Below are 11,609 nucleotides of genomic sequence, written 5' to 3' on the forward strand. Positions count from 1 at the left end.
CAAAATTCGAGATACTTCTTTCATAGCCAGAGGACTGTGAGTCCCTCCTTGATGATTGATGTATGCCACAGTTGTGACATTGTCTGTCTGAAAACAAATGAACGATTCTCTCTTCAGAAGAGGCCAAAACTGAAGAGCTCTGAAAACTGCACGGAGTTCCAAGATATTGATCGGTAATCTCACCTCCTGAGATTCCCAAACTCCTTGTGCCGTCAGAGATCCCCACACAGCTCCCCAACCTGTGAGACTTGCATCTGTTGAAATTACAGTCCAGGTCGGAAGAACAAAAGAAGCCCCCTGAATTAAACGATGGTGATCTGTCCACCACGTTAGAGAGTGCCGAACAATCGGTTTTAAAGATATTAATTGATATATCTTCGTGTAATCCCTGCACCATTGGTTCAGCATACAGAGCTGAAGAGGTCGCATGTGAAAACGAGCAAAGGGGATCGCGTCCGATGCAGCAGTCATAAGACCTAGAATTTCCATGCATAAGGCTACCGAAGGGAATGATTGAGACTGAAGGTTTCGACAGGCTGTAATCAATTTTAGACGTCTCTTGTCTGTTAAAGACAAAGTCATGGACACTGAATCTATCTGGAAACCCAGAAAGGTTACCCTTGTTTGAGGAATCAAAGAACTTTTTGGTAAATTGATCCTCCAACCATGATCTTGAAGAAACAACACAAGTCGATTCGTATGAGACTCTGCTAAATGTAAAGACGGAGCAAGTACCAAGATATCGTCCAAATAAGGAAATACCACAATACCCTGTTCTCTGATTACAGACAGAAGGGCACCGAGAATCTTTGTGAAAATTCTTGGAGCTGTAGCAAGGCCAAACGGTAGAGCCACAAATTGGTAATGCTTGTCTAGAAAAGAGAATCTCAGGAACTGATAATGATCTGGATGAATTGGAATATGCAGATATGCATCCTGTAAATCTATTGTGGACATATAATTCCCTTGCTGAACAAAAGGCAATATAGTCCTTACAGTTACCATCTTGAACGTTGGTATCCTTACATAACGATTCAATAATTTTAGATCCAGAACTGGTCTGAAGGAATTCTCCTTCTTTGGTACAATGAAGAGATTTGAATAAAACCCCATCCCCTGTTCCGGAACTGGAACTGGCATAATTACTCCAGCCAACTCTAGATCTGAAACACAATTCAGAAATGCTTGAGCTTTCACTGGATTTACTGGGACATGGGAAAGAAAAAATCTCTTTGCAGGAGGTCTCATCTTGAAACCAATTCTGTACCCTTCTGAAACAATGTTCTGAATCCAAAGATTGTGAACAGAATTGATCCAAATTTCTTTGAAAAAACGTAACCTGCCCCCTACCAGCTGAACTGGAATGAGGGCCGTACCTTCATGTGAACTTAGAAGCAGGCTTTGCCTTTCTAGCAGGCTTGGATTTATTCCAGACTGGAGATGGTTTCCAAACTGAAACTGCTCCTGAGGACGAAGGATCAGGCTTTTGTTCTTTGTTGAAACGAAAGGAACGAAAACGATTGTTAGCCCTGTTTTTACCTTTAGACTTTATATCCTGTGGTAAAAAAGTTCCTTTCCCACCAGTAACAGTTGAAATAATAGAATCCAACTGAGAACCAAATAATTTGTTTCCCTGGAAAGAAATGGAAAGTAGAGTTGATTTAGAAGCCATATCAGCATTCCAAGTCTTAAGCCATAAAGCTCTTCTGGCTAAGATAGCCAGAGACATAAATCTAACATCAACTTTAATAATATCAAAAATGGCATCACAGATGAAATTATTAGCATGCTGGAGAAGAATAATAATATCATGAGAATCACGATTTGTTACTTGTTGCGCTAGAGTTTCCAACCAAAAAGTTGAAGCTGCAGCAACATCAGCCAATGATATAGCAGGTCTAAGAAGATTACCTGAACATAGATAAGCTTTTCTTAGAAAAGATTCAATTTTTCTATCTAAAGGATCTTTAAACGAGGTACCATCTGACGTAGGAATGGTAGTACGTTTAGCAAGGGTAGAAATAGCCCCATCAACTTTAGGGATTTTGTCCCAAAATTCTAACCTGTCAGGCGGAACAGGATATAATTGCTTAAAACGTTTAGAAGGAGTAAATGAATTACCCAATTTATCCCATTCCTTAGCAATTACTGCAGAAATAGCATTAGGAACAGGAAAGACTTTTGGAATAACCGCAGGAGCTTTAAAAACCTTATCCAAACGTATAGAATTAGTATCAAGAGGACTAGAATCCTCTATTTCTAAAGCAATTAGTACTTCTTTAAGTAAAGAGCGAATAAATTCCATCTTAAATAAATATGAAGATTTATCAGCATCAATCTCTGAGACAGAATCCTCTGAACCAGAAGAGTCCAAAGAATCAGAATGATGGTGTTCATTTAAAAATTCATCTGTAGAGAGAGAAGATTTAAAAGACTTTTTACGTTTACTAGAAGGAGAAATAACAGACAAAGCCTTCTTTATGGATTCAGAAACAAAATCTCTTATGTTATCAGGAACATTCTGCACCTTAGATGTTGAGGGAACTGCAACAGGCAATGGTACATCACTAAAGGAAATATTATCTGCTTTAACAAGTTTGTCATGACAATTATTACAAACAACAGCTGGAGGAATAGCTACCAAAAGTTTACAGCAGATACACTTAGCTTTGGTAGATCCAGCAGGCAGTGGTTTTCCTGTAGTATCTTCTGGCTCAGATGCAACGTGAGACATCTTGCAATATGTAAGAGAAAAAACAACATATAAAGCAAAATAGATCAAATTCCTTATAAGACAGTTTCAGGAATGGGAAAAAAATGCCAAACATCAAGCTTCTAGCAACCAGAAGCAAATGAAAAATGAGACTGAAATAATGTGGAGACAAAAGCGACGCCCATATTTTTTGGCGCCAAATAAGACGCCCACATTATTTGGCGCCTAAATGCTTTTGGCGCCAAAAATGACGCCACATCCGGAACGCCGACATTTTTGGCGCAAAATAACGTCAAAAATGACGCAACTTCCGGCGACACGTATGACGCCGGAAACGGAAAAGAATTTTTGCGCCAAAAAAGTCCGCGCCAAGAATGACACAATAAAATGAAGCATTTTCAGCCCCCGCGAGCCTAACAGCCCACAGGGAAAAAAGTCAAATTTTTGAGGTAAGAAAAAATATGATAATTTAAAGCATAATCCCAAATATGAAACTGACTGTCTGGAAATAAGGAAAGTTGAACATTCTGAGTCAAGGCAAATAAATGTTTGAATACATATATTTAGAACTTTATAAATAAAGTGCCCAACCATAGCTTAGAGTGTCACAGAAAATAAGACTTACTTACCCCAGGACACTCATCTACATGTTTGTAGAAAGCCAAACCAGTACTGAAACGAGAATCAGTAGAGGTAATGGTATATATAAGAGTATATCGTCGATCTGAAAAGGGAGGTAAGAGATGAATCTCTACGACCGATAACAGAGAACCTATGAAATAGACCCCGTAGAAGGAGATCACTGCATTCAAATAGGCAATACTCTCCTCACATCCCTCTGACATTCACTGCACGCTGAGAGGAAAACCGGGCTCCAACTTGCTGCGGAGCGCATATCAACGTAGAATCTAGCACAAACTTACTTCACCACCTCCCTTGGAGGCAAAGTTTGTAAAAACTGATTTGTGGGTGTGGTGAGGGGTGTATTTATAGGCATTTTAAGGTTTGGGAAACTTTGCCCCTCCTGGTAGGAATGTATATCCCATACGTCACTAGCTCATGGACTCTTGTTAATTACATGAAAGAAAACTGTAACACACAGTGACATGTTGTCTTACCTACACAATGTATATTATTCTGTGCTACCACGTGACATATACAAATAACTAACACATAGTGACATGTTGTCTTATCTACACAATGTATTTTATTCTGTGCTACCACGTGATATATACAAATAACTGTAACACACAGTGACATGTTGTCTTATCTACACAATGTATTTTATTCTGTGCTACCACGTGACATATACAAATAACTGTAACACACAGTGACATGTTGTCTTATCTACACAATGTATTTTATTCTGTGCTACCACGTGACATATACAAATAACTGTAACACACGGCGACATGTTGTCTTATCTACACAATGTATTTTATTCTGTGCTACCACGTGACATATACAAATAACTAACACACGGTGACATGTTGTCTTACCTACACAATGTATTTTATTCTGTGCTACCACGTGACATATACAAATAACTGTAACGCACAGTGACATGTTGTCTTACCTACACAATGTATTTTATTCTGTGCTACCACGTGACATATACAAATAACTGTAACACACAGTGACATGTTGTCTTACCTACACAATGTATATTATTCTGTGCTACAACGTGACATATACAAATAACTGTAACACACGGCGACATGTTGTCTTACCTACACAATGTATTTTATTCTGTGCTACCACGTGACATATACAAATAACTGTAACACACAGTGACATGTTGTCTTACCTACACAATGTATTTTATTCTGTGCTACCACGTGACATATACAAATAACTAACACATAGTGACATGTTGTCTTATCTACACAATGTATTTTATTCTGTGCTACCACGTGACATATACAAATAACTGTAACAAACGGCGACATGTTGTCTTATCTACACAATGTATTTTATTCTGTGCTACCACGTGACATATACAAATAACTGTAACACACAGTGACATGTTGTCTTACCTACACAATGTATTTTATTCTGTGCTACCACGTGACATATACAAATAACTAACACACGGTGACATGTTGTCTTATCTACACAATGTATTTTATTCTGTGCTACCTCGTGACATATACAAATAACTGTAACACACGGTGACATGTTGTCTTATCTACACAATGTATTTTATTCTGTGCTACCACGTGACATATACAAATAACTAACAGACAGTGACATGTTGTCTTATCTACACAATGTATTTTATTCTGTGCTACCACGTGACATATACAAATAACTGTAACACACGGCGACATGTTGTCTTACCTACACAATGTATTTTATTCTGTGCTACCACGTGACATATACAAATAACTGTAACACACGGGACATGTTGTCTTATCTACACAATGTATTTTATTCTGTGCTACCACGTGACATATACAAATAACTGTAACACACAGTGACATGTTGTCTTACCTACACAATGTATTTTATTCTGTGCTACCACGTGACATATACAAATAACTAACACACAGTGACATGTTGTCTTATCTACACAATGTATTTTATTCTGTGCTACCACGTGACATATACAAATAACTGTAACACACAGTGACATGCTGTCTTATCTACACAATGTATTTTATTCTGTGCTACCACGTGACATATACAAATAACTGTAACACACAGTGACATGTTGTCTTATCTACACAATGTATTTTATTCTGTGCTACCACGTGACATATACAAATAACTGTAACACACAGTGACATGTTGTCTTATCTACACAATGTATTTTATTCTGTGCTACCACGTGACATATACAAATAACTGTAACACACAGTGACATGTTGTCTTATCTACACAATGTATTTTATTCTGTGCTACCACGTGACATATACAAATAACTGTAACACACAGTGACATGTTGTCTTATCTACACAATGTATTTTATTCTGTGCTACCACGTGACATATACAAATAACTGTAACACACGGCGACATGTTGTCTTACCTACACAATGTATTTTATTCTGTGCTACCACGTGACATATACAAATAACTGTAACACACAGTGACATGTTGTCTTATCTACACAATGTATTTTATTCTGTGCTACCACGTGACATATACAAATAACTGTAACACACGTGCACATGTTGTCTTACCTACACAATGTATTTTATTCTGTGCTACCACGTGACATATACAAATAACTGTAACACACAGTGACATGTTGTCTTATCTACACAATGTATTTTATTCTGTGCTACCATGTGACATATACAAATAACTGTAACACACAGTGACATGTTGTCTTATCTACACAATGTATTTTATTCTGTGCTACCACGTGACATATACAAATAACTGTAACACACAGTGACATGTTGTCTTATCTACACAATGTATTTTATTCTGTGCTACCACGTGACATATACAAATAACTGTAACACATGGAGACATGTTGTCTTACCTACACAATGTATTTTATTCTGTGCTACCACGTGACATATACAAATAACTAACACACGGTGACATGTTGTCTTATCTACACAATGTATTTTATTCTGTGCTACCACGTGACATATACAAATAACTGTAACACACAGGGACATGTTGTCTTACCTACACAATGTATTTTATTCTGTGCTACCACGTGACATATACAAATAACTGTAACACACAGTGACATGTTGTCTTATCTACACAATGTATTTTATTCTGTGCTACCACGTGACATATACAAATAACTGTAACACACAGTGACATGTTGTCTTAACTACACAATGTATTTTATTCTGTGCTACCACGTGACATATACAAATAACTGTAACACACAGTGACATGTTGTCTTATCTACACAATGTATTTTATTCTGTGCTACCACGTGACATATACAAATAACTGTAACACACAGTGACATGTTGTCTTACCTACACAATGTATATTATTCTGTGCTACCACGTGACATATACAAATAACTGTAACACACAGTGACATGTTGTCTTATCTACACAATGTATTTTATTCTGTGCTACCTCGTGACATATACAAATAACTAACACACAGTGACATGTTGTCTTATCTACACAATGTATTTTATTCTGTGCTACCACGTGACATATACAAATAACTGTAACACACAGTGACATGTTGTCTTATCTACACAATGTATTTTATTCTGTGCTACCACGTGACATATACAAATAACTAACACACGGTGACATGTTGTCTTATCTACACAATGTATTTTATTCTGTGCTACCACGTGACATATACAAATAACTGTAACACACGGCGACATGTTGTCTTACCTACACAATGTATTTTATTCTGTGCTACCACGTGACATATACAAATAACTAACACACGGGGACATGTTGTCTTATCTACACAATGTATTTTATTCTGTGCTACCACGTGACATATACAAATAACTAACACACGGTGACATGTTGTCTTACCTACACAATGTATTTTATTCTGTGCTACCACGTGACATATACAAATAACTGTAACACACAGTGACATGTTGTCTTACCTACACAATGTATTTTATTCTGTGCTACCACGTGACATATACAAATAACTGTAACACACAGTGACATGTTGTCTTACCTACACAATGTATATTATTCTGTGCTACCTCGTGACATATACAAATAACTGTAACACACAGTGACATGCTGTCTTATCTACACAATGTATTTTATTCTGTGCTACCACGTGACATATACAAATAACTGTAACACACAGTGACATGCTGTCTTATCTACACAATGTATTTTATTCTGTGCTACCATGTGACATATACAAATAACTAACACACAGTGACATGTTGTCTTACCTACACAATGTATTTTATTCTGTGCTACCATGTGACATATACAAATAACTAACACACAGTGACATGTTGTCTTATCTACACAATGTATTTTATTCTGTGCTACCATGTGACATATACAAATAACTAACACACAGTGACATGTTGTCTTACCTACACAATGTATTTTATTCTGTGCTACCACGTGACATATACAAATAACTAACACACAGTGACATGTTGTCTTATCTACACAATGTATTTTATTCTGTGCTACCACGTGACATATACAAATAACTGTAACACACGGTGACATGTTGTCTTATCTATACAATGTATTTTATTCTGTGCTACCACGTGACATATACAAATAACTGTAACACACAGTGACATGTTGTCTTATCTACACAATGTATTTTATTCTGTGCTACCACGTGACATATACAAATAACTAACACACGGTGACATGTTGTCTTATCTACACAATGTATTTTATTCTGTGCTACCACGTGATATATACAAATAACTGTAACACACAGTGACATGTTGTCTTATCTACACAATGTATTTTATTCTGTGCTACCACGTGACATATACAAATAACTGTAACACACAGTGACATGTTGTCTTACCTACACAATGTATTTTATTCTGTGCTACCACGTGACATATACAAATAACTGTAACACACAGTGACATGTTGTCTTATCTACACAATGTATTTTATTCTGTGCTACCATGTGACATATACAAATAACTGTAACACACGGTGACATGTTGTCTTACCTACACAATGTATTTTATTCTGTGCTACCACGTGACATATACAAATAACTGTAACACACTGTGACATGTTGTCTTATCTACACAATGTATTTTATTCTGTGCTACCACGTGACATATACAAATAACTGTAACACACAGTGACATGTTGTCTTATCTACACAATGTATTTTATTCTGTGCTACCACGTGACATATACAAATAACTGTAACACACTGTGACATGTTGTCTTATCTACACAATGTATTTTATTCTGTGCTACCACGTGACATATACAAATAACTGTAACACACGGCGACATGTTGTCTTACCTACACAATGTATATTATTCTGTGCTACCACGTGACATATACAAATAACTGTAACACACAGTGACATGTTGTCTTACCTACACAATGTATTTTATTCTGTGCTACCACATGACATATACAAATAACTAACACACGGTGACATGTTGTCTTACCTACACAATGTATATTATTCTGTGCTACCACGTGACATATACAAATAACAAATAAACTAAATAGTTTAACCCCTAAACCGCCGCTCCCGGACACCGCTGCCACCTACATTATACCTAGTAACCCCTATCCTGCCCCCCCTATACCGTCGCCCTCTATAATAAAATTATTAACCCCTATCCTGCTGATCCCGCACCTCGCCGCAACTAAATAAATAGTTTAACCCCTAAACCGCCGCTCCCTGAACCCGCCAGAACCTATATTAAACCTATTAACCCCTATCCTGCCCCCCCTACACCGTCGTCACCTATAATAAATTTATTAACCCCTATCCTGCCCCCCACTACACCGCCGCCACTGTAATAAAATTATTAACCCCTAAACCTAAGTCTAACACTAACCCTAACGCCCCCCTAACTTAAATATTAATTAAATAAATCTAAATAATATTTTTATTATTAACTAAATTAATCCTATTTAAAACTAAATACTTACCTTTAAAATAAACCCTAATATAGCTACAATATAAATAATAATTATATTGTAGCTATCTTAGGATTTATTTTTATTTTACAGGCAACTTTCAATTTATTTTAACTAGGTACAATAGCTATTAAATAGTTATTAACTATTTAATAGCTACCTAGCTAAAATAAAGAGAAATTTACCTGTAAAATAAATCCTAACCTAAGTTACAATTACACCTAACACTACACTATACTTTAATAAATTATTCCTATTTAAAACTAAATACTTACCTGTAAAATAAACCCTAAGATAGCTACAATGTAATTAATAATTATATTCTAGCTATCTTAGGATTTATATTTATTTTACAGGTAAGTTAGTTAGAATAGTTATTAAATAGTTATTAACTATTTAATAACTACCTAGCTAAAAGAAATACAAAATTACCTGTAAAATAAATCCTAACCTAAGTTACAATTAAACCTAATACTACACTATCATTAATCATTAATCATTAATTGATTTTTCCTACCTTAATTCCAATTGGCTGATAGAATCCTATCAGCCAATCGGAATTGAGGGGACGCCATCTTGGATGACGTCCCTTAAAGGAGCCTTCATTCGTCGTAGTCCGTCGGTGAAGAAGGAGGTTCCGCGTCGGCGGGAGGAAGATTCAAGACCCGGCTTGGAAGATGACATCGCCCGGATAGAAGACATCTTCAGCGCCTCTTGGAAGATGACATCGCCGGATCAAAGACTTCTTCAGCGCCGCCTGGATGATGACTTCATCGGATGGAAGATTTCTTCAGCGCCGCTTGGAGGATTAACTTCTTCCGCTCCGGATGTCCACTTCGGTTCCATCGCTGCTCGGCTGAGTGAAGACAAGGTAGGATGATCTTCAGGGGATTAGTGTTAGGTTTTTGTAAGGGGGGTTTGGGTTAGATTAGGGGTATGTGGGTGGTGGGTTTTAATGTTGGTGGGGGTTGTATTTTTATTTTACAGGCAAAAGAGCTGTTTTCTTTGGGGCATGCCCCCACAAATGGCCCTTTTAAGGGCTGGTAAGGTAAAAGAGCTTTGAACTTTATTTAATTTAGAATAGGGTAGGGCATTTTTTTAATTTTGGGGGGTTTGTTATTTTATTAGGGGGCTTAGATTAGGTGTAAGTAGCTTAAAATTGTTGTAATATTTTTAAAATGTTTGTAACTTATTTTTTTATTTTTTGTAACTTAGCTTTTTTTATTTTTTGTACTTTAGTCAGTTTATGTAATTGTATTTAATTTTAGTTATTTGTAGGTAGTTTATTTAGTTAATTTAATGATAGTGTAGTATTAGGTTTAATTTTAACTTAGGTTAGGATTTATTTTACAGGTAATTTTGTATTTCTTTTAGCTAGGTAGTTATTAAATAGTTAATAACTATTTAATAACTATTCTAACTAGCTAAAATAAATTGAAAGTTACCTGTAAAATAAATATAAATCCTAAGATAGCTAGAATATAATTATTAATTACATTGTAGCTATCTTAGGGTTTATTTTACAGGTAAGTATTTAGTTTAAATAGGAATAATTTATTAAAGTATAGTGTAGTGTTAGGTGTAATTGTAACTTAGGTTAGGATTTATTTTACAGCTAAATTTCTCTTTATTTTAGCTAGGTAAGCTATTAAATAGTTAATAACTATTTAATAGCTATTGTACCTGGTTAAAATAAATTGAAAGTTGCCTGTAAAATAAAAATAAATCCTAAGATAGCTACAATATAATTATTAATTACATTGTAGCTATATTAGGGTTTATTTTAAAGGTAAGTATTTAGTTTAAAATAGGATTAATTTAGTTAATAATAAAAATATTATTTAGATTTATTTAATTAATATTTAAGTTAGGGGGGCGTTAGGGTTAGTGTTAGACTTAGGTTTAGGGGTTAATAATTTTATTACAGTGGCGGCAGCGTAGTGGGGGGCAGGATAGGGGTTAATAATTTTATTACAGTGGCGGCGGTGTAGTGGGGGGCAGGATAGGGGTTAATCAATTTATTATAGGTGGCGACGGTGTAGGGGGGGCAGATTAGGGGTTAATAAATTTATTATAGGTGGCGGCGGGTTCAGGGAGCGGCGGTTTAGGGGTTAATACATTTATTATAGTTGCGGTGGGCTCCGGGAGCGGCGGTTTAGGGGTTAATATGTATAGAGTAGCTTGTGGTGGGCTCCGGGAGCGGCGGTTTAGGGGGTAATAACTTTATTTAGTTGCGGCGGTGTAGGGGGGGTCAGATTAGCGGTGTTTAGACTCGGGGTACATGTTAGGGTGTTAGGTGTAGACAGCTCCCATAGAAATCAATGGGA

Source organism: Bombina bombina, chromosome 8 (genome assembly GCF_027579735.1).
Source record: "Bombina bombina isolate aBomBom1 chromosome 8, aBomBom1.pri, whole genome shotgun sequence".
Taxonomy (NCBI): domain Eukaryota; kingdom Metazoa; phylum Chordata; class Amphibia; order Anura; family Bombinatoridae; genus Bombina; species Bombina bombina.